The sequence below is a fragment of the Narcine bancroftii genome, unplaced genomic scaffold, assembly GCF_036971445.1.
Source record: "Narcine bancroftii isolate sNarBan1 unplaced genomic scaffold, sNarBan1.hap1 Scaffold_159, whole genome shotgun sequence".
In the NCBI taxonomy this organism is placed as follows: Eukaryota; Metazoa; Chordata; class Chondrichthyes; order Torpediniformes; family Narcinidae; genus Narcine; species Narcine bancroftii.
In genome coordinates, this window is record NW_027211894.1 from 12,552,045 (window position 1) to 12,576,575 (window position 24,531).

Below are 24,531 nucleotides of genomic sequence, written 5' to 3' on the forward strand. Positions count from 1 at the left end.
CATATCTGATTCCCCGCCTCTGAATCCCCAACTCTGATTCCCTGCCTCTGATTCCCTGCTTCTGATTCTGATTCCCCACCTCTGATTCCCCATCTCTGAATCCGCACATCTAATTCCCTGCCTCTGATTCCCCATCTCTGATTCCCCATATCTGATTCCCCGCCTTCCGTTCCCCGCCTCTGATTCCCCGCCTCTGTTTCCCCATATCTAAGTCCCCGACTCTGATTCCCCAACTTTGATTCCCCACCTCTGATTCCCCAGCTCTGATTCCCCGCCTCTGATTCCCCGCATCTGATTCCATGCATATGATTCCCAGCCTCTGATTCCCTGCCTCTGATTCCCAACCTCTGATTCCCCACCTCTGATTCCCCATATCTGATTCCCCGCCTCTGTTTCCCCGCCTCTGATTCCCCTCCTCTGTTTCCCCATATCTAATTCCCAACCTCTGATGCCCCAACTCTGATTCCCTGCCTCTGATTCCCCGCGTTCTATTCCCTGCCTCTGATTCCACGCCTGTGATTCCCCATCTCTGATTCACCACCTCTGATTCCCCACCTCTGATTCCCCATATCTAATTCCCCGCCTCTGTTTTCCCGCCTCAGATTCCCCGCCTCTGTTTCCCCATATCTGATTCCCCGCCTCTGAATCCCCAACTCTGATTCCCTGCCTCTGATTCCCTGCTTCTGATTCTGATTCCCCACCTCTGATTCCCCATCTCTGATTCCGCACATCTAATTCCCTGCCTCTGATTCCCCATATCTGATTCCCCATATCTGATTCCCCGCCTTCTGTTCCCCGCCTCTGATTCCCCGCATCTGATTCCATGCATATGATTCCCAGCCTCTGATTCCCTGCCTCTGATTACCAACCTCTGATTCCCCACCTCTGATTCCCCATATCTGATTCCCCGCCTCTGTTTCCCCGCCTCTGATTCCCCTCCTCTGTTTCCCCATATCTGATCCCCACCTCTATTTGCCCGCCTCTGTTTCCCCGCCTCTTTTTCCCCATATCAGATTCCCCGCCTCTGAATCCCCAACTCTGATTCCCTGCCTCTAATTTCCCAGCTCTGATTCCCCGCCTCTGATTCCCCGTGTCTGATTTCCTGCCTCTGATTCCCCGCCTCTGATTACCCATGTCTGATTCACCGCCTCTGATTCCCCACCTCTGATTCCCCATCTCTGATTCGGCACATCCGATTCCCTGCCTCTGATTCCCCGCCTCTGATTCACTGACTCTGATTCCCCAGCTCTGATTCCCCGCCTCTGATTCCCCGCGTCTTATTCCCTGCTTCTGATTCTGATTCCCTGCCTCTGATTCCCCATCTCTGATTCCGCACATCTGATTCCCTGCCTCTGATTCCCCACCTCTGATTCCCCATATCTGATTCCCCGCCTCTGTTTCCCCTTCTCTGATTCCCCGCCTCTGTTTCCCCATATCTAAGTCCCCGCCTCTGATTCCCCAACTCTGATTCCCCATATCTGATTCCCCATATCTGATTCCCCGCCTCTGTTTCCCAACCTCTGATTCCACACCTCTGATTCCCCATATCTGATTCCCCGCATCTGTTTCCCCGCCTCTGATTCCCTGCCTCTGATTCCCCATCTCCGATTCCGCACATCTGATTCCCTGCCTCTGATTCCCCGCCTCTGATTCCCCACCTCTGATTCCCTGCCTCTGATTCCCAACATCTGATTCCCCACCTCTTATTCCCCATATCTGATTCCCCGCCTGTTTCCCCGCCTCTGACTCCCCTCCTCTGATTCCCCAACTCTAATTCCCCGCCTCTGATTCCCCAGCTCTGATTCCCCGTGTTTGATTCCCTGCCTCTGATTCCCTGCCCTGATTCCCCATCTCTGTTTCACCGCCTTTGATTCGCCACCTCTGATTCCCCATATCTGATTCCCCTCCTCTGTTTCCCCGCCTCTGATTCCCTGCCTCTGATTCCCAACCTCTGATTCCACACCTCTGATTCCCCATCTCTGATTCCTCGCCTCTGTTTCCCCGCCTCTGATTCCCCGCCCCTCTTTCCCCATATCTGATTCCCCGCCTCTGATTCCCCAACTCTGATTCCCCGCCTCTGATTCCCCAGCTCTGATTCCCCGCCTCTGATTCCCCGTGTTTGATTCCCTGCCTCTGATTGCCCGCCTCTGATTCCCCATCTCTGATTCACCGCCTTTGATTCGCCACCTCTGATTCCCCATATCTGATTCCCCACCTCTGTTACCCCGCCTCTGATTCCCCGCCTCTGATTCTCCATATCTCATTCTCCGCCTCTGATTCCCCATCTCTGATTCCCGGACACTGATTCCCCACCTCTGATTCCCGGCCTCTTATTCCCAGCATCTGATTCCCGGCCTCTGATCCCGGCCTCTGATTCCCCGCTTCTGATTCTGATTCCCTGCCTCTGATTCCCCATCTCTGATTCCGCACATCTGATTCCCTGCCTCTGATTCCCCACCTCTGATTCCCCATATCTGATTCCCCGCCTCTGTTTCCCCGCCTCTGATTCCCCGCCTCTGTTTCCCCATATCTAATTCCGAACCTCTGATGCCCCAACTCTAATTCCCTGCCTCTGATTCCCCGCGTTCTATTCCCTGCCTCTGATTCCCCGCCTGTGATTCCCCATCTCTGATTCACCACCTCTGATTCCCCACCTCTGATTCCCCATATCTGATTCCCCGCCTCTGTTTCCCAACCTCTGATTCCACACCTTTGATTCCCCATATCTGATTCCCCGCCTCTGTTTCCCCGCCTCTGATTCCCGGCCCCTGTTTCCCCATATCTGATTCCCCGCCTCTTATTCCCCAACTCAGATTCCCCGCCTCTGATTCCCCAGCTCTGATTCCCCGCCTCTGATTCCCCATCTCTGATTCACTGCCTTTGATTCGCCACCTCTGATTCCCCATATCTCATTCCCCACCACTGTTTCCACGCCTCAAATTTCCCGCCTCTGATTCTCCATATCTCATTCCCCGCCTTTGAATCCCCATCTCTGATTCCCGGACTCTGATTCCCCACCTCTGATTCCCGGCCTCTTATTCCCAGCATCTGATTCCTGGCCTCTGATTCCCCATATCTGATTCCCCGCTTCTGATTCTGATTCCCTGCCTCTGATTCCCCATCTCTGATTCCGCACATCTGATTCCCTGCCTCTGATTCACCACCTCTGATTCCCCATATCTGATTCCCCTCCTCAGTTTCCCCACCTCTGATTCCCCGCCTCTGTTTCCCCATATCTAATTCCCAACCTCTGATGCCCCAACTCTGATTCCCTGCCTCTGATTCCCCGCGTTCTATTCCCTGCCTCTGATTCCCCGCCTGAGATTCCCCATCTCTGATTCACCACCTCTGATTCCCCACCTCTGATTCCCCATATCTAATTCCTCGCCTCTGTTTTCCCGCCTCTGATTCCCCGCCTCTGTTTCCCCATATCTGATTCCCCGCCTCTGAATCCCCAACTCTGATTCCCTGCCTCTGATTCCCCAGCTCTGATTCCCCACCTTTGATTCCCCCCGTCTGATTCCCAGCCTCTGAATCCCCGTGTCTGATTTCCTGCCTCTGATTCACCGCCTCTGATTCCCCATCTCTGACTCACCGCCTCTGATTCCCCACCTCTGATTCCCCATCTCTGATTCCGCACATCTGATTCCCCGCCTCTGATTCCCCGCCTCTTATTCCCTGCCTCTGATTCCCCATCTCCGATTCCGCACATCTGATTCCCTGCCTCTGATTCCCCGCCTCTGATTCCCCGCCTCTGATTCCCTGCCTCTGATTCCCAACATCTGATTCCCCACCTCTGATTCCCCATATCTGATTCCCCGCCTCTGTTTCCCCGCCTCTGATTCCCCTCCTCTGATTCCCCAACTCTAATTCCCCGCCTCTGATTCCCCAGCTCTGATTCCCCGTGTTTGATTCCCTGCCTCTGATTCCCTGCCCTGATTCCCCATCTCTGTTTCACCGCCTTTGATTCGCCACCCCTGTTTCCCCATATCTGATTCCCCGCCTCTGATTCCCCAACCCTGATTCCCAGCCTCTGATTCCCCAGCTCTGATTCCCCGCCTCTGATTCCCCGTGTTTGATTCCCTGCCTCTGATTGCCCGCCTCTGATTCCCCATCTCTGATTCACCGCCTTTGATTCGCCACCTCTGATTCCCCATATCTGATTCCCTGTCTCTGTTTCCCCGCCTCTGATTCCCCGCCTCTGATTCCCTGCATCTGATTCCAAGCCTCTGATTCCCTGCCTCTGATTCCCAACCTCTGATTCCCCACCTCTGATTTTCCATATCTGATTCCCCGCCTCTGTTTCCCAGCCTCTGATTCCCCGCCTCTGTTTCCCCATATCTGATTCCCGGCCTCTGATTCCCCGCCTCTGATTCCCCGCCTCTGATTTCCTGCCTCTGATTCCCCATCTCCGATTCCGCACATCTGATTCCCTGCCTCTGATTCCCCGCCTCTGATTCCCCACCTCTGATTCCCTGCCTCTGATTCCCAACATCTGATTCCCCACCTCTTATTCCCCATATCTGATTCCCCGCCTGTTTCCCAGCCTCTGACTCCCCTCCTCTGATTCCCCAACTCTAATTCCCCGCCTCTGATTCCCCAGCTCTGATTCCCCGTGTTTGATTCCCTGCCTCTGATTCACTGCCCTGATTCTCCATCTCTGTTTCACCGCCTTTGATTCGCCACCTCTGATTCCCCATATCTGATTCCCCTCCTCTGTTTCCCCGCCTCTGATTCCCTGCCTCTGATTCCCAACCTCTGATTCCACACCTCTGATTCCCCATCTCTGATTCCTCGCCTCTGTTTCCCCGCCTCTGATTCCCCGCCCCTCTTTCCCCATATCTGATTCCCCGCCTCTGATTCCCCAACTCTGATTCCCCGCCTCTGATTCCCCAGCTCTGATTCCCCGCCTCTGATTCCCCGTGTTTGATTCCCTGCCTCTGATTGCCCGCCTCTGATTCCCCATCTCTGATTCACCGCCTTTGATTCGCCACCTCTGATTCCCCATATCTGATTCACCACCTCTGTTTCCCCGCCTCTGATTCCCCGCCTCTGATTCTCTATATCTCATTCTCCGCCTCTGAATCCCCATCTCTGATTCCCGGACACTGACTCCCCACCTCTGATTCCCGGCCTCTTATTCCCAGCATCTGATTCCCGGCCTCTGATTCCCGGCCTCTGATTCCCCGCTTCTGATTCTGATTCCCTGCCTCTGATTCCCCATCTCTGATTCCGCACATCTGATTCCCTGCCTCTGATTCCCCACCTCTGATTCCCCATATCTGATTCCCCGCCTCTGTTTCCCCGCCTCTGATTCCCCGCCTCTGTTTCCCCATATCTAATTCCGAACCTCTGGTGCCCCAACTCTAATTCCCTGCCTCTGATTCCCCGCGTTCTATTCCCTGCCTCTGATTCCCCGCCTGTGATTCCCCATCTCTGATTCACCACCTCTGATTCCCCACCTCTGATTCCCCATATCTGATTCCCCGCCTCTGTTTCCCAACCTCTGATTCCACACCTCTGATTCCCCATATCTGATTCCCCGCATCTGTTTCCCCGCCTCTGATTCCCGGCCCCTGTTTCCCCATATCTGATTCCCAGCCTCTTATTCCCCAACTCAGATTCCCCGCCTCTGATTCCCCAGCTCTGTTTCCCCGCCTCTGATTCCCTGTGTTTGATTCCCTGCCTCTGATTCCCCGCCTCTGATTCCCCATCTCTGATTCACTGCCTTAGATTCGCCACCTCTGATTCCCCATATCTGATTCCCCACCACTGTTTCCACGCCTCAAATTCCCCGCCTCTGATTCTCCATATCTCATTCCCCGCCTTTGAATCCCCATCTCTGATTCCCGGACTCTGATTCCCCACCTCTGATTCCCGGCCTCTTATTCCCAGCATCTGATTCCTGGCCTCTGATTCCCCATATCTGATTCCCCGCTTCTGATTCTGATTCCCTGCCTCTGATTCCCCATCTCTGATTCCGCACATCTGATTCCCTGCCTCTGATTCCCCACCTCTGATTCCCCATATCTGATTCCCCGCCTCTGTTTCCCCACCTCTGATTCCCCGCCTCTGTTTCCCCATATCTAATTCCCAACCTCTGATGCCCCAACTCTGATTCCCTGCCTCTGATTCCCCGCGTTCTATTCCCTGCCTCAGATTCCCCGCCTGTGATTCCCCATCTCTGATTCACCACCTCTGATTCCCCACCTCTGATTCCCCATATCTGATTCCCCGCCTCTGTTTCCACGCCTCTGATTCCCCGCCTCTGATTCCCCATATCTCATTCCCCGACTCTGAATCCCCATCTCTGATTCCCGGACTCTGATTCCCCACCTCTGATTCCCGGCCTCTTATTCCCGTCATCTGATTCCGGCCTCTGATTCCCGGCCTCTGATTCCCTGCTTCTGATTCTGATTCCCTGCCTCTGATTCCCCATCTCTGATTGCGCACATCTGATTCCCTGCCTCTGATTCCCCACCTCTGATTCCCCATATCTGATTTCCCGCCTCTGTTTCCCCGCCTCTGATTCCCCGCCTCTGTTTCCCAATATCTAAGACCCGCCTCTGATTCCCCAACTCTGATTCCCCACCTCTGATTCTCCAGCTATGATTCCCCGCCTCTGATTCCCCGCATCTGATTCCCTGCATCTGATTCCAAGCCTCTGATTCCCTGCATCTGATTCCCAACCTCTGATTCCCCACCTCTGATTCCCCATTTCTGATTCCCCGCATCTCATTCCCTGCATCTGATTCCAAGCCTCTGATTCCCTGCCTCTGATTCCCAACCTCTGATTCCCCACCTCTGATTCCCCATATCTGATTCCCCGCCTCTGTTTCCCCGCCTCTGATTCCCCGCCTCTGTTTCCCCATATCTAATTCCCAACCTCTGATGCCCCAACTCTGATTCCCTGCCTCTGATTCCCCGCGTTCTATTCCCTGCCTCTGATTCCACGCCTGTGATTCCCCATCTCTGATTCACCACCTCTGATTCCCCACCTCTGATTCCCCATATCTAATTCCCCGCCTCTGTTTTCCCGCCTCAGATTCCCCGCCTCTGTTTCCCCATATCTGATTCCCCGCCTCTGAATCCCCAACTCTGATTCCCTGCCTCTGATTCCCTGCTTCTGATTCTGATTCCCCACCTCTGATTCCCCATCTCTGATTCCGCACATCTAATTCCCTGCCTCTGATTCCCCATATCTGATTCCCCATATCTGATTCCCCGCCTTCTGTTCCCCGCCTCTGATTCCCCGCCTCTGTTTCCCCATATCTAAGTCCCCGACTCTGATTCCCCAACTTTGATTCCCCACCTCTGATTCCCCAGCTCTGATTCCCCGCCTCTGATTCCCCGCATCTGATTCCATGCATATGATTCCCAGCCTCTGATTCCCTGCCTCTGATTCCCAACCTCTGATTCCCCACCTCTGATTCCCCATATCTGATTCCCCGCCTCTGTTTCCCCGCCTCTGATTCCCCTCCTCTGTTTCCCCATATCTGATCCCCACCTCTATTTGCCCGCCTCTGTTTCCCCGCCTCTTTTTCCCCATATCAGATTCCCCGCCTCTGAATCCCCAACTCTGATTCCCTGCCTCTAATTTCCCAGCTCTGATTCCCCGCCTCTGATTCCCCGTGTCTGATTTCCTGCCTCTGATTCCCCGCCTCTGATTACCCATGTCTGATTCACCGCCTCTGATTCCCCACCTCTGATTCCCCATCTCTGATTCGGCACATCCGATTCCCTGCCTCTGATTCCCCGCCTCTGATTCACTGACTCTGATTCCCCAGCTCTGATTCCCCGCCTCTGATTCCCCGCGTCTTATTCCCTGCTTCTGATTCTGATTCCCTGCCTCTGATTCCCCATCTCTGATTCCGCACATCTGATTCCCTGCCTCTGATTCCCCACCTCTGATTCCCCATATGTGATTCCCCGCCTCTGTTTCCCCTTCTCTGATTCCCCGCCTCTGTTTCCCCATATCTAAGTCCCCGCCTCTGATTCCCCAACTCTGATTCCCCATATCTGATTCCCCATATCTGATTCCCCGCCTCTGTTTCCCAACCTCTGATTCCACACCTCTGATTCCCCATATCTGATTCCCCGCATCTGTTTCCCCGCCTCTGATTCCCGGCCCCTGTTTCCCCATATCTGATTCCCCGCCTCTTATTCCCCAACTCAGATTCCCCGCCTCTGATTCCCCAGCTCTGATTCCCCGCCTCTGATTCCCTGTGTTTGATTCCCTGCCTCTGATTCCCCGCCTCTGATTCCCCATCTCTGATTCACTGCCTTAGATTCGCCACCTCTGATTCCCCATATCTGATTCCCCACCACTGTTTCCACGCCTCAAATTCCCCGCCTCTGATTCTCCATATCTCATTCCCCGCCTTTGAATCCCCATCTCTGATTCCCGGACTCTGATTCCCCACCTCTGATTCCCGGCCTCTTATTCCCAGCATCTGATTCCTGGCCTCTGATTCCCCATATCTGATTCCCCGCTTTTGATTCTGATTCCCTGCCTCTGATTCCCCATCTCTGATTCCGCACATCTGATTCCCTGCCTCTGATTCCCCACCTCTGATTCCCCATATCTGATTCCCCGCCTCTGTTTCCCCACCTCTGATTCCCCGCCTCTGTTTCCCCATATCTAATTCCCAACCTCTGATGCCCCAACTCTGATTCCCTGCCTCTGATTCCCCGCGTTCTATTCCCTGCCTCTGATTCCCCGCCTGTGATTCCCCATCTCTGATTCACCACCTCTGATTCCCCACCTCTGATTCCCCATATCTGATTCCCCGCCTCTGTTTCCACGCCTCTGATTCCCCGCCTCTGTTTCCCCATATCTCATTCCCCGACTCTGAATCCCCATCTCTGATTCCCGGACTCTGATTCCCCACCTCTGATTCCCGGCCTCTTATTCCCGTCATCTGATTCCGGCCTCTGATTCCCGGCCTCTGATTCCCTGCTTCTGATTCTGATTCCCTGCCTCTGATTCCCCATCTCTGATTGCGCACATCTGATTCCCTGCCTCTGATTCCCCACCTCTGATTCCCCATATCTGATTTCCCGCCTCTGTTTCCCCGCCTCTGATTCCCCGCCTCTGTTTCCCAATATCTAAGACCCGCCTCTGATTCCCCAACTCTGATTCCCCACCTCTGATTCTCCAGCTATGATTCCCCGCCTCTGATTCCCCGCATCTGATTCCCTGCATCTGATTCCAAGCCTCTGATTCCCTGCATCTGATTCCCAACCTCTGATTCCCCACCTCTGATTCCCCATTTCTGATTCCCCGCATCTGATTCCCTGCATCTGATTCCAAGCCTCTGATTCCCTGCCTCTGATTCCCAACCTCTGATTCCCCACCTCTGATTCCCCATATCTGATTCCCCGCCTCTGTTTCCCCGCCTCTGATTCCCCGCCTCTGTTTCCCCGCCTCTGATTCCCCGCCTCTGTTTCCCCATATCTAATTCCCAACCTCTGATGCCCCAACTCTGATTCCCTGCCTCTGATTCCCCGCGTTCTATTCCCTGCCTCTGATTCCACGCCTGTGATTCCCCATCTCTGATTCACCACCTCTGATTCCCCACCTCTGATTCCCCATATCTAATTCCCCGCCTCTGTTTTCCCGCCTCAGATTCCCCGCCTCTGTTTCCCCATATCTGATTCCCCGCCTCTGAATCCCCAACTCTGATTCCCTGCCTCTGATTCCCTGCTTCTGATTCTGATTCCCCACCTCTGATTCCCCATCTCTGATTCCGCACATCTAATTCCCTGCCTCTGATTCCCCATCTCTGATTCCCCATATCTGATTCCCCGCCTTCTGTTCCCCGCCTCTGATTCCCCGCCTCTGTTTCCCCATATCTAAGTCCCCGACTCTGATTCCCCAACTTTGATTCCCCACCTCTGATTCCCCAGCTCTGATTCCCCGCCTCTGATTCCCCGCATCTGATTCCATGCATATGATTCCCAGCCTCTGATTCCCTGCCTCTGATTCCCAACCTCTGATTCCCCACCTCTGATTCCCCATATCTGATTCCCCGCCTCTGTTTCCCCGCCTCTGATTCCCCTCCTCTGTTTCCCCATATCTGATCCCCGCCTCTATTTGCCCGCCTCTGTTTCCCCGCCTCTTTTTCCCCATATCAGATTCCCCGCCTCTGAATCCCCAACTCTGATTCCCTGCCTCTAATTTCCCAGCTCTGATTCCCCGCCTCTGATTCCCCGTGTCTGATTTCCTGCCTCTGATTCCCCGCCTCTGATTACCCATGTCTGATTCACCGCCTCTGATTCCCCACCTCTGATTCCCCATCTCTGATTCGGCACATCCGATTCCCTGCCTCTGATTCCCCGCCTCTGATTCACTGACTCTGATTCCCCAGCTCTGATTCCCCGCCTCTGATTCCCCGCGTCTTATTCCCTGCTTCTGATTCTGATTCCCTGCCTCTGATTCCCCATCTCTGATTCCGCACATCTGATTCCCTGCCTCTGATTCCCCACCTCTGATTCCCCATATCTGATTCCCCGCCTCTGTTTCCCCTTCTCTGATTCCCCGCCTCTGTTTCCCCATATCTAAGTCCCCGCCTCTGATTCCCCAACTCTGATTCCACACCTCTGATTCCCCAGCTCTGATTCCCCGCCTCTGATTCCCCGCATCTGATTCCCTGCATCTGATACCCAGCCTCTGATTCCCTGCCTGTGATTCCCAAACTCTGATTCCCCACCTCTGATTCCCCATATCTGATTCCCCGCCTCTGTTTCCCCGCCTCTGATTCCCCGCCTCTGTTTCCCCATATCTGATTCCCCGCCTCTATTTGCCCACCTCTGATTCCCCACCTCCGTTTCCCCATATCTGATTCCCCGCCTCTGAATCCCCAACTCTGATTCCCTGCATCTAATTCCCCAGCTCTGATTCCCCGCCTCTGATTCCCCGTGTCTGATTTCCTGCCTCTGATTCCCCGCCTCTGTTTACCCATGTCTGATTCACCGCCTCTGATTCCCCACCTCTGATTCCCCATCTCTGATTCCGCACATCCCATTCCCTGCCTCTGATTCCCCGCCTCTGATTCACCGCCTCTGATTCACCGCCTCTGATTCCCGGCCTCTGATTTCCCGCCTCTGATTCCCTGCCACTGATACCCCGCCCCTGATTCCCCACCTCTGATTCCCCATATCTGATTCCCCGCCTCTGTTTCCCCGCCTCTGATTCCCCGCCTCTGATTCCCCGCCTCTGATTCACTGACTCTGATTCCCCAGCTCTGATTCCCCGCCTCTGATTCCCCGCGTCTTATTCCCTGCTTCTGATTCTGATTCCCTGCCTCTGATTCCCCATCTCTGATTCCGCACATCTGATTCCCTGCCTCTGATTCCCCACCTCTGATTCCCCATATGTGATTCCCCGCCTCTGTTTCCCCTTCTCTGATTCCCCGCCTCTGTTTCCCCATATCTAAGTCCCCGCCTCTGATTCCCCAACTCTGATTCCCCATATCTGATTCCCCATATCTGATTCCCCGCCTCTGTTTCCCAACCTCTGATTCCACACCTCTGATTCCCCATATCTGATTCCCCGCATCTGTTTCCCCGCCTCTGATTCCCGGCCCCTGTTTCCCCATATCTGATTCCCCGCCTCTTATTCCCCAACTCAGATTCCCCGCCTCTGATTCCCCAGCTCTGATTCCCCGCCTCTGATTCACTGTGTTTGATTCCCTGCCTCTGATTCCCCGCCTCTGATTCCCCATCTCTGATTCACTGCCTTAGATTCGCCACCTCTGATTCCCCATATCTGATTCCCCACCACTGTTTCCACGCCTCAAATTCCCCGCCTCTGATTCTCCATATCTCATTCCCCGCCTTTGAATCCCCATCTCTGATTCCCGGACTCTGATTCCCCACCTCTGATTCCCGGCCTCTTATTCCCAGCATCTGATTCCTGGCCTCTGATTCCCCATATCTGATTCCCCGCTTTTGATTCTGATTCCCTGCCTCTGATTCCCCATCTCTGATTCCGCACATCTGATTCCCTGCCTCTGATTCCCCACCTCTGATTCCCCATATCTGATTCCCCGCCTCTGTTTCCCCACCTCTGATTCCCCGCCTCTGTTTCCCCATATCTAATTCCCAACCTCTGATGCCCCAACTCTGATTCCCTGCCTCTGATTCCCCGCGTTCTATTCCCTGCCTCTGATTCCCCGCCTGTGATTCCCCATCTCTGATTCACCACCTCTGATTCCCCACCTCTGATTCCCCATATCTGATTCCCCGCCTCTGTTTCCACGCCTCTGATTCCCCGCCTCTGTTTCCCCATATCTCATTCCCCGACTCTGAATCCCCATCTCTGATTCCCGGACTCTGATTCCCCACCTCTGATTCCCGGCCTCTTATTCCCGTCATCTGATTCCGGCCTCTGATTCCCGGCCTCTGATTCCCTGCTTCTGATTCTGATTCCCTGCCTCTGATTCCCCATCTCTGATTGCGCACATCTGATTCCCTGCCTCTGATTCCCCACCTCTGATTCCCCATATCTGATTTCCCGCCTCTGTTTCCCCGCCTCTGATTCCCCGCCTCTGTTTCCCAATATCTAAGACCCGCCTCTGATTCCCCAACTCTGATTCCCCACCTCTGATTCTCCAGCTATGATTCCCCGCCTCTGATTCCCCGCATCTGATTCCCTGCATCTGATTCCAAGCCTCTGATTCCCTGCATCTGATTCCCAACCTCTGATTCCCCACCTCTGATTCCCCATTTCTGATTCCCCGCATCTGATTCCCTGCATCTGATTCCAAGCCTCTGATTCCCTGCCTCTGATTCCCAACCTCTGATTCCCCATATCTGATTCCCCGCCTCTGTTTCCCCGCCTCTGATTCCCCGCCTCTGTTTCCCCGCCTCTGATTCCCCGCCTCTGTTTCTCCATATCTAATTCCCAACCTCTGATGCCCCAACTCTGATTCCCTGCCTCTGATTCCCCGCGTTCTATTCCCTGCCTCTGATTCCACGCCTGTGATTCCCCATCTCTGATTCACCACCTCTGATTCCCCACCTCTGATTCCCCATATCTAATTCCCCGCCTCTGTTTTCCCGCCTCAGATTCCCCGCCTCTGTTTCCCCATATCTGATTCCCCGCCTCTGAATCCCCAACTCTGATTCCCTGCCTCTGATTCCCTGCTTCTGATTCTGATTCCCCACCTCTGATTCCCCATCTCTGATTCCGCACATCTAATTCCCTGCCTCTGATTCCCCATCTCTGATTCCCCATATCTGATTCCCCGCCTTCTGTTCCCCGCCTCTGATTCCCCGCCTCTGTTTCACCATATCTAAGTCCCCGACTCTGATTCCCCAACTTTGATTCCCCACCTCTGATTCCCCAGCTCTGATTCCCCGCCTCTGATTCCCCGCATCTGATTCCATGCATATGATTCCCAGCCTCTGATTCCCTGCCTCTGATTCCCAACCTCTGATTCCCCACCTCTGATTCCCCATATCTGATTCCCCGCCTCTGTTTCCCCGCCTCTGATTCCCCTCCTCTGTTTCCCCATATCTGATCCCCGCCTCTATTTGCCCGCCTCTGTTTCCCCGCCTCTTTTTCCCCATATCAGATTCCCCGCCTCTGAATCCCCAACTCTGATTCCCTGCCTCTAATTTCCCAGCTCTGATTCCCCGCCTCTGATTCCCCGTGTCTGATTTCCTGCCTCTGATTCCCCGCCTCTGATTACCCATGTCTGATTCACCGCCTCTGATTCCCCACCTCTGATTCCCCATCTCTGATTCGGCACATCCGATTCCCTGCCTCTGATTCCCCGCCTCTGATTCACTGACTCTGATTCCCCAGCTCTGATTCCCCGCCTCTGATTCCCCGCGTCTTATTCCCTGCTTCTGATTCTGATTCCCTGCCTCTGATTCCCCATCTCTGATTCCGCACATCTGATTCCCTGCCTCTGATTCCCCACCTCTGATTCCCCATATCTGATTCCCCGCCTCTGTTTCCCCTTCTCTGATTCCCCGCCTCTGTTTCCCCATATCTAAGTCCCCGCCTCTGATTCCCCAACTCTGATTCCACACCTCTGATTCCCCAGCTCTGATTCCCCGCCTCTGATTCCCCGCATCTGATTCCCTGCATCTGATACCCAGCCTCTGATTCCCTGCCTGTGATTCCCAAACTCTGATTCCCCACCTCTGATTCCCCATATCTGATTCCCCGCCTCTGTTTCCCCGCCTCTGATTCCCCGCCTCTGTTTCCCCATATCTGATTCCCCGCCTCTATTTGCCCACCTCTGATTCCCCACCTCCGTTTCCCCATATCTGATTCCCCGCCTCTGAATCCCCAACTCTGATTCCCTGCATCTAATTCCCCAGCTCTGATTCCCCGCCTCTGATTCCCCGTGTCTGATTTCCTGCCTCTGATTCCCCGCCTCTGTTTACCCATGTCTGATTCACCGCCTCTGATTCCCCACCTCTGATTCCCCATCTCTGATTCCGCACATCCCATTCCCTGCCTCTGATTCCCCGCCTCTGATTCCCTGCCTCAGATTCCCCGTGTCTGATTTCCTGCCTCTGATTCCCCGCCTCTGATTACCCATGTCTGATTCACCGCCTCTGATTCCCCACCTCTGATTCCCCATCTCTGATTCCGCACATCCGATTCCCTGCTTCTGATTCCCAGCCTCTGATTCACAGCCTCTGATTCCCCAGCTCTGATTCCCCGCATCAGATTCCCCGCGTCTTATTCCCTGCTTCTGATTCTGATTCCCTGCCTCTGATTCCCCATCTCTGATTCCACACATCTGATTCCCTGCCTCTGATTCCCCACCTCTGATTCCCCATATCTGATTCCCCGCCTCTGTTTCCGCGCCTCTGATTCCCCGCCTCTGTTTCCCCATATCTAAGTCCCCGCCTCTGATTCCGCAACTCTGATTCCACACCTCTGATTCCCCAGCTCTGAATACCCACCTCTGATTCCCCATATCTGATTCCCCGCCTCTGTTTCCCCGCCTCTGATTCCCCGCCACTGTTTCCCCATATCTGATTCCCCGCCTCTGAATCCCCAACTCTGATTCCCTGCATCTAATTCCCCAGCTCTGATTCCCCGCCTCTGATTCCCCGTGTCAGATTTCCTGCCTCTGATTCCCCGCCTCTGATTACCCATGTCTGATTCACCGCCTCTCATTCCCCACCTCTGATTCCCCATCTCTGATTCCGCACATCAGATTCCCTGCCTCTGATTCCCCGCCTCTGATTCACCGCCTCTGATTCACCGCCTCTGATTCCCGGCCTCTGATTTCCCGCCTCTGATTCCCTGCCACTGATACCCCGCCCCTGATTCCCCACCTCTGATTCCCCATATCTGATTCCCCGCCTCTGTTTCCCCGCCTCTGATTCCCCGCCTCTGATTTCCCATATCTGATTCCCCGCCTCTGATTCCCCAACTCTGATTCCCCGCCTCTGATTCCCCAGCTCTGAATCCCCGCCTCTGATTCCCCGCGTCTGATTACCGGCCTCTGATTCCCCACCTCTGATTCCCCATATCTGATTCCCCGCCTCTGTTTCCCCGCCTCTGATTCCCCACCTCTGATTAACAATATCTGATTCCCCGCCTCTGATTCCCCACCTCTGATTCCCCGCCTCTGATTCGCCAGCTATGATTCCCCACCTCTGATTCCCAGCGTCTGATTCCCCGCCTCTGATTCCCCATCTCTGATTCCCCATCTCTGATTCCCCATCTCTGATTCCCCAATTCTGATTCCCCGCCTCTGACTCCCCTCCTCTGATTCCCCAACTCTAATTCCCCGCCTCTGATTCCCCAGCTCTGATTCCCCGTGTTTGATTCCCTGCCTCTGATTCCCTGCCCTGATTCCCCATCTCTGTTTCACCGCCTTTGATTCGCCACCTCTGATTCCCCATATCTGATTCCCCTCCTCTGTTTCCCCGCCTCTGATTCCCTGCCTCTGATTCCCAACCTCTGATTCCACACCTCTGATTCCCCATCTCAGATTCCTCGCCTCTGTTTCCCCGCCTCTAATTCCCCGCCCCTCTTTCCCCATATCTGATTCCCCGCCTCTGATTCCCCAGCTCTGATTCCCCGCCTCTGATTCCCCGTGTTTGATTCCCTGCCTCTGATTGCCCGCCTCTGATTCCCCATCTCTGATTCACCGCCTTTGATTCGCCACCTCTGATTTACCATATCTGATTCCCCACCTCTGTTTCCCCGCCTCTGATTCCCCGCCTCTGATTCTCCATATCTCATTCTCCGCCTCTGAATCCCCATCTCTGATTCCCGGACACTGATTCCCCACCTCTGATTCCCGGCCTCTTATTCCCAGCATCTGATTCCCGGCCTCTGATTCCCGGCCTCTGATTCCCCGCTTCTGATTCTGATTCCCTGCCTCTGATTCCCCATCTCTGATTCCGCACATCTGATTCCCTGCCTCTGATTCCCCACCTCTGATTCCCCATATCTGATTCCCCGCCTCTGTTTCCCCGCCTCTGATTCCCCGCCTCTGTTTCCCCATATCTAATTCCGAACCTCTGATGCCCCAACTCTAATTCCCTGCCTCTGATTCCCCGCGTTCTATTCCCTGCCTCTGATTCCCCGCCTGTGATTCCCCATCTCTGATTCACCACCTCTGATTCCCCACCTCTGATTCCCCATATCTGATTCCCCGCCTCTGTTTCCCAACCTCTGATTCCACACCTCTGATTCCCCATATCTGATTCCCCGCCTCTGTTTCCCCGCCTCTGATTCCCGGCCCCTGTTTCCCCATATCTGATTCCCCGCCACTTATTCCCCAACTCAGATTCCCCGCCTCTGATTCCCCAGCTCTGATTCCCCGCCTCTGATTCCCTGTGTTTGATTCCCTGCCTCTGATTCCCCGCCTCTGATTCCCCATCTCTGATTCACTGCCTTTGATTCGCCACCTCTGATTCCCCATATCTGATTCCCCACCACTGTTTCCACGCCTCAAATTCCCCGCCTCTGATTCTCCATATCTCATTCCCCGCCTTTGAATCCCCATCTCTGATTCCCGGACTCTGATTCCCCACCTCTGATTCCCGGCCTCTTATTCCCAGCATCTGATTCCTGGCCTCTGATTCCCCATATCTGATTCCCCGCTTCTGATTCTGATTCCCTGCCTCTGATTCCCCATCTCTGATTCCGCACATCTGATTCCCTGCCTCTGATTCCCCACCTCTGATTCCCCATATCTGATTCCCCGCCTCTGTTTCCCCACCTCTGATTCCCCGCCTCTGTTTCCCCATATCTAATTCCCAACCTCTGATGCCCCAACTCTGATTCCCTGCCTCTGATTCCCCGCGTTCTATTCCCTGCCTCTGATTCCCCGCCTGTGATTCCCCATCTCTGATTCACCACCTCTGATTCCCCACCTCTGATTCCCCATATCTAATTCCTCGCCTCTGTTTTCCCGCCTCTGATTCCCCGCCTCTGTTTCCCCATATCTGATTCCCCGCCTCTGAATCCCCAACTCTGATTCCCTGCATCTAATTCCCCAGCTCTGATTCCCCGCCTCTGATTCCCCGTGTCTGATTTCCTGCCTCTGATTCCCCGCCTCTGTTTACCCATGTCTGATTCACCGCCTCTGATTCCCCACCTCTGATTCCCCATCTCTGATTCCGCACATCCCATTCCCTGCCTCTGATTCCCCGCCTCTGATTCCCTGCCTCAGATTCCCCGTGTCTGATTTCCTGCCTCTGATTCCCCGCCTCTGATTACCCATGTCTGATTCCCCGCCTCTGTTTCCCCTTCTCTGATTCCCCGCCTCTGTTTCCCCATATCTAAGTCCCCGCCTCTGATTCCCCAACTCTGATTCCACACCTCTGATTCCCCAGCTCTGATTCCCCGCCTCTGATTCCCCGCATCTGATTCCCTGCATCTGATACCCAGCCTCTGATTCCCTGCCTGTGATTCCCAAACTCTGATTCCCCACCTCTGATTCCCCATATCTGATTCCCCGCCTCTGTTTCCCCGCCTCTGATTCCCCGCCTCTGTTTCCCCATATCTGATTCCCCGCCTCTATTTGCCCACCTCTGATTCCCCACCTCCGTTTCCCCATATCTGATTCCCCGCCTCTGAATCCCCAACTCTGATTCCCTGCATCTAATTCCCCAGCTCTGATTCCCCGCCTCTGATTCCCCGTGTCTGATTTCCTGCCTCTGATTCCCCGCCTCTGTTTACCCATGTCTGATTCACCGCCTCTGATTCCCCACCTCTGATTCCCCATCTCTGATTCCGCACATCCCATTCCCTGCCTCTGATTCCCCGCCTCTGATTCCCTGCCTCAGATTCCCCGTGTCTGATTTCCTGCCTCTGATTCCCCGCCTCTGATTACCCATGTCTGATTCACCGCCTCTGATTCCCCACCTCTGATTCCCCATCTCTGATTCCGCACATCCGATTCCCTGCTTCTGATTCCCAGCCTCTGATTCACAGCCTCTGATTCCCCAGCTCTGATTCCCCGCCTCAGATTCCCCGCGTCTTATTCCCTGCTTCTGATTCTGATTCCCTGCCTCTGATTCCCCATCTCTGATTCCACACATCTGATTCCCTGCCTCTGATTCCCCACCTCTGATTCCCCATATCTGATTCCCCGCCTCTGTTTCCGCGCCTCTGATTCCCCGCCTCTGTTTCCCCATATCTAAGTCCCCGCCTCTGATTCCGCAACTCTGATTCCACACCTCTGATTCCCCAGCTCTGAATACCCACCTCTGATTCCCCATATCTGATTCCCCGCCTCTGTTTCCCCGCCTCTGATTCCCCGCCACTGTTTCCCCATATCTGATTCCCCGCCTCTGAATCCCCAACTCTGATTCCCTGCATCTAATTCCCCAGCTCTGATTCCCCGCCTCTGATTCCCCGTGTCAGATTTCCTGCCTCTGATTCCCCGCCTCTGATTACCCATGTCTGATTCACCGCCTCTGATTCCCCACCTCTGATTCCCCATCTCTGATTCCGCACATCAGATTCCCTGCCTCTGATTCCCCGCCTCTGATTCACCGCCTCTGATTCACCGCCTCTGATTCCCGGCCTCTGATTTCCCGCCTCTGATTCCCTGCCACTGATACCCCGCCCCTGATTCCCCACCTCTGATTCCCCATATCTGATTCCCCGCCTCTGTTTCCCCGCCTCTGATTCCCCGCCTCTGATTTCCCATATCTGATTCCCCGCCTCTGATTCCCCAACTCTGATTCCCCGCCTCTGATTCCCCAGCTCTGAATCCCCGCCTCTGATTCCCCGCGTCTGATTACCGGCCTCTGATTCCCCACCTCTGATTCCCCATATCTGATTCCCCGCCTCTGTTTCCCCGCCTCTGATTCCCCACCTCTGATTAACAATATCTGATTCCCCGCCTCTGATTCCCCACCTCTGATTCCCCGCCTCTGATTCGCCAGCTATGATTCCCCACCTCTGATTCCCAGCGTCTGATTCCCCGCCTCTGATTCCCCATCTCTGATTCCCCATCTCTGATTCCCCATCTCTGATTCCCCAATTCTGATTCCCCGCCTCTGACTCCCCTCCTCTGATTCCCCAACTCTAATTCCCCGCCTCTGATTCCCCAGCTCTGATTCCCCGTGTTTGATTCCCTGCCTCTGATTCCCTGCCCTGATTCCCCATCTCTGTTTCACCGCCTTTGATTCGCCACCTCTGATTCCCCATATCTGATTCCCCTCCTCTGTTTCCCCGCCTCTGATTCCCTGCCTCTGATTCCCAACCTCTGATTCCACACCTCTGATTCCCCATCTCAGATTCCTCGCCTCTGTTTCCCCGCCTCTAATTCCCCGCCCCTCTTTCCCCATATCTGATTCCCCGCCTCTGATTCCCCAGCTCTGATTCCCCGCCTCTGATTCCCCGTGTTTGATTCCCTGCCTCTGATTGCCCGCCTCTGATTCCCCATCTCTGATTCACCGCCTTTGATTCGCCACCTCTGATTTACCATATCTGATTCCCCACCTCTGTTTCCCCGCCTCTGATTCCCCGCCTCTGATTCTCCATATCTCATTCTCCGCCTCTGAATCCCCATCTCTGATTCCCGGACACTGATTCCCCACCTCTGATTCCCGGCCTCTTATTCCCAGCATCTGATTCCCGGCCTCTGATTCCCGGCCTCTGATTCCCCGCTTCTGATTCTGATTCCCTGCCTCTGATTCCCCATCTCTGATTCCGCACATCTGATTCCCTGCCTCTGATTCCCCACCTCTGATTCCCCATATCTGATTCCCCGCCTCTGTTTCCCCGCCTCTGATTCCCCGCCTCTGTTTCCCCATATCTAATTCCGAACCTCTGATGCCCCAACTCTAATTCCCTGCCTCTGATTCCCCGCGTTCTATTCCCTGCCTCTGATTCCCCGCCTGTGATTCCCCATCTCTGATTCACCACCTCTGATTCCCCACCTCTGATTCCCCATATCTGATTCCCCGCCTCTGTTTCCCAACCTCTGATTCCACACCTCTGATTCCCCATATCTGATTCCCCGCCTCTGTTTCCCCGCCTCTGATTCCCGGCCCCTGTTTCCCCATATCTGATTCCCCGCCACTTATTCCCCAACTCAGATTCCCCGCCTCTGATTCCCCAGCTCTGATTCCCCGCCTCTGATTCCCTGTGTTTGATTCCCTGCCTCTGATTCCCCGCCTCTGATTCCCCATCTCTGATTCACTGCCTTTGATTCGCCACCTCTGATTCCCCATATCTGATTCCCCACCACTGTTTCCACGCCTCAAATTCCCCGCCTCTGATTCTCCATATCTCATTCCCCGCCTTTGAATCCCCATCTCTGATTCCCGGACTCTGATTCCCCACCTCTGATTCCCGGCCTCTTATTCCCAGCATCTGATTCCTGGCCTCTGATTCCCCATATCTGATTCCCCGCTTCTGATTCTGATTCCCTGCCTCTGATTCCCCATCTCTGATTCCGCACATCTGATTCCCTGCCTCTGATTCCCCACCTCTGATTCCCCATATCTGATTCCCCGCCTCTGTTTCCCCACCTCTGATTCCCCGCCTCTGTTTCCCCATATCTAATTCCCAACCTCTGATGCCCCAACTCTGATTCCCTGCCTCTGATTCCCCGCGTTCTATTCCCTGCCTCTGATTCCCCGCCTGTGATTCCCCATCTCTGATTCACCACCTCTGATTCCCCACCTCTGATTCCCCATATCTAATTCCTCGCCTCTGTTTTCCCGCCTCTGATTCCCCGCCTCTGTTTCCCCATATCTGATTCCCCGCCTCTGAATCCCCAACTCTGATTCCCTGCATCTAATTCCCCAGCTCTGATTCCCCGCCTCTGATTCCCCGTGTCTGATTTCCTGCCTCTGATTCCCCGCCTCTGTTTACCCATGTCTGATTCACCGCCTCTGATTCCCCACCTCTGATTCCCCATCTCTGATTCCGCACATCCCATTCCCTGCCTCTGATTCCCCGCCTCTGATTCCCTGCCTCAGATTCCCCGTGTCTGATTTCCTGCCTCTGATTCCCCGCCTCTGATTACCCATGTCTGATTCACCGCCTCTGATTCCCCACCTCTGATTCCCCATCTCTGATTCCGCACATCCGATTCCCTGCTTCTGATTCCCAGCCTCTGATTCACAGCCTCTGATTCCCCAGCTCTGATTCCCCGCCTCAGATTCCCCGCGTCTTATTCCCTGCTTCTGATTCTGATTCCCTGCCTCTGATTCCCCATCTCTGATTCCACACATCTGATTCCCTGCCTCTGATTCCCCACCTCTGATTCCCCATATCTGATTCCCCGCCTCTGTATCCGCGCCTCTGATTCCCCGCCTCTGTTTCCCCATATCTAAGTCCCCGCCTCTGATTCCGCAACTCTGATTCCACACCTCTGATTCCCCAGCTCTGAATACCCACCTCTGATTCCCCATATCTGATTCCCCGCCTCTGTTTCCCCGCCTCTGATTCCCCGCCACTGTTTCCCCATATCTGATTCCCCGCCTCTGAATCCCCAACTCTGATTCCCTGCACCTAATTCCCCAGCTCTGATTCCCCGCCTCTGATTCCCCGTGTCAGATTTCCTGCCTCTGATTCCCCGCCTCTGATTACCCATGTCTGATTCACCGCCTCTGATTCCCCACCTCTGATTCCCCATCTCTGATTCCGCACATCAGATTCCCTGCCTCTGATTCCCCGCCTCTGATTCACCGCCTCTGATTCACCGCCTCTGATTCCCGGCCTCTGATTTCCCGCCTCTGATTCCCTGCCACTGATACCCCGCCCCTGATTCCCCACCTCTGATTCCCCATATCTGATTCCCCGCCTCTGTTTCCCCGCCTCTGATTCCCCGCCTCTGATTTCCCATATCTGATTCCCCGCCTCTGATTCCCCAACTCTGATTCCCCGCCTCTGATTCCCCAGCTCTGAATCCCCGCCTCTGATTCCCCGCGTCTGATTACCGGCCTCTGATTCCCCACCTCTGATTCCCCATTTCTGATTCCCCGCCTCTGTTTCCCCGCCTCTGATTCCCCACCTCTGATTAACAATATCTGATTCCCCGCCTCTGATTCCCCACCACTGATTCCCCGCCTCTGATTCGCCAGCTATGATTCCCCACCTCTGATTCCCAGCGTCTGATTCCCCGCCTCTGATTCCCCATCTCTGATTCCCCATCTCTGATTCCCCATCTCTGATTCCCCAATTCTGATTCCCCGCCTCTGACTCCCCTCCTCTGATTCCCCAACTCTAATTCCCCGCCTCTGATTCCCCAGCTCTGATTCCCCGTGTTTGATTCCCTGCCTCTGATTCCCTGCCCTGATTCCCCATCTCTGTTTCACCGCCTTTGATTCGCCACCTCTGATTCCCCATATCTGATTCCCCTCCTCTGTTTCCCCGCCTCTGATTCCCTGCCTCTGATTCCCAACCTCTGATTCCACACCTCTGATTCCCCATCTCAGATTCCTCGCCTCTGTTTCCCCGCCTCTGATTCCCCGCCCCTCTTTCCCCATATCTGATTCCCCGCCTCTGATTCCCCAACTCTGATTCCCCGCCTCTGATTCCCCAGCTCTGATTCCCCGCCTCTGATTCCCCGTGTTTGATTCCCTGCCTCTGATTGCCCGCCTCTGATTCCCCATCTCTGATTCACCGCCTTTGATTCGCCACCTCTGATTTACCATATCTGATTCCCCACCTCTGTTTCCCCGCCTCTGATTCCCCGCCTCTGATTCTCCATATCTCATTCTCCGCCTCTGAATCCCCATCTCTGATTCCCGGACACTGATTCCCCACCTCTGATTCCCGGCCTCTTATTCCCAGCATCTGATTCCCGGCCTCTGATTCCCCGCTTCTGATTCTGATTCCCTGCCTCTGATTCCCCATCTCTGATTCCGCACATCTGATTCCCTGCCTCTGATTCCCCACCTCTGATTCCCCATATCTGATTCCCCGCCTCTGTTTCCCCGCCTCTGATTCCCCGCCTCTGTTTCCCCATATCTAATTCCGAACCTCTGATGCCCCAACTCTAATTCCCTGCCTCTGATTCCCCGCGTTCTATTCCCTGCCTCTGATTCCCCGCCTGTGATTCCCCATCTCTGATTCACCACCTCTGATTCCCCACCTCTGATTCCCCATATCTGATTCCCCGCCTCTGTTTCCCCGCCTCTGATTCCCCACCTCTGATTAACAATATCTGATTCCCCGCCTCTGATTCCCCACCACAGATTCCCCGCCTCTGATTCGCCAGCTATGATTCCCCACCTCTGATTCCCAGCGTCTGATTCCCCGCCTCTGATTCCCCATCTCTGATTCCCCATCTCTGATTCCCCATCTCTGATTCCCCAATTCTGATTCCCCGCCTCTGACTCCCCTCCTCTGATTCCCCAACTCTAATTCCCCGCCTCTGATTCCCCAGCTCTGATTCCCCGTGTTTGATTCCCTGCCTCTGATTCCCTGCCCTGATTCCCCATCTCTGTTTCACCGCCTTTGATTCGCCACCTCTGATTCCCCATATCTGATTCCCCTCCTCTGTTTCCCCGCCTCTGATTCCCTGCCTCTGATTCCCAACCTCTGATTCCACACCTCTGATTCCCCATCTCAGATTCCTCGCCTCTGTTTCCCCGCCTCTGATTCCCCGCCCCTCTTTCCCCATATCTGATTCCCCGCCTCTGATTCCCCAACTCTGATTCCCCGCCTCTGATTCCCCAGCTCTGATTCCCCGCCTCTGATTCCCCGTGTTTGATTCCCTGCCTCTGATTGCCCGCCTCTGATTCCCCATCTCTGATTCACCGCCTTTGATTCGCCACCTCTGATTTACCATATCTGATTCCCCACCTCTGTTTCCCCGCCTCTGATTCCCCGCCTCTGATTCTCCATATCTCATTCTCCGCCTCTGAATCCCCATCTCTGATTCCCGGACACTGATTCCCCACCTCTGATTCCCGGCCTCTTATTCCCAGCATCTGATTCCCGGCCTCTGATTCCCCGCTTCTGATTCTGATTCCCTGCCTCTGATTCCCCATCTCTGATTCCGCACATCTGATTCCCTGCCTCTGATTCCCCACCTCTGATTCCCCATATCTGATTCCCCGCCTCTGTTT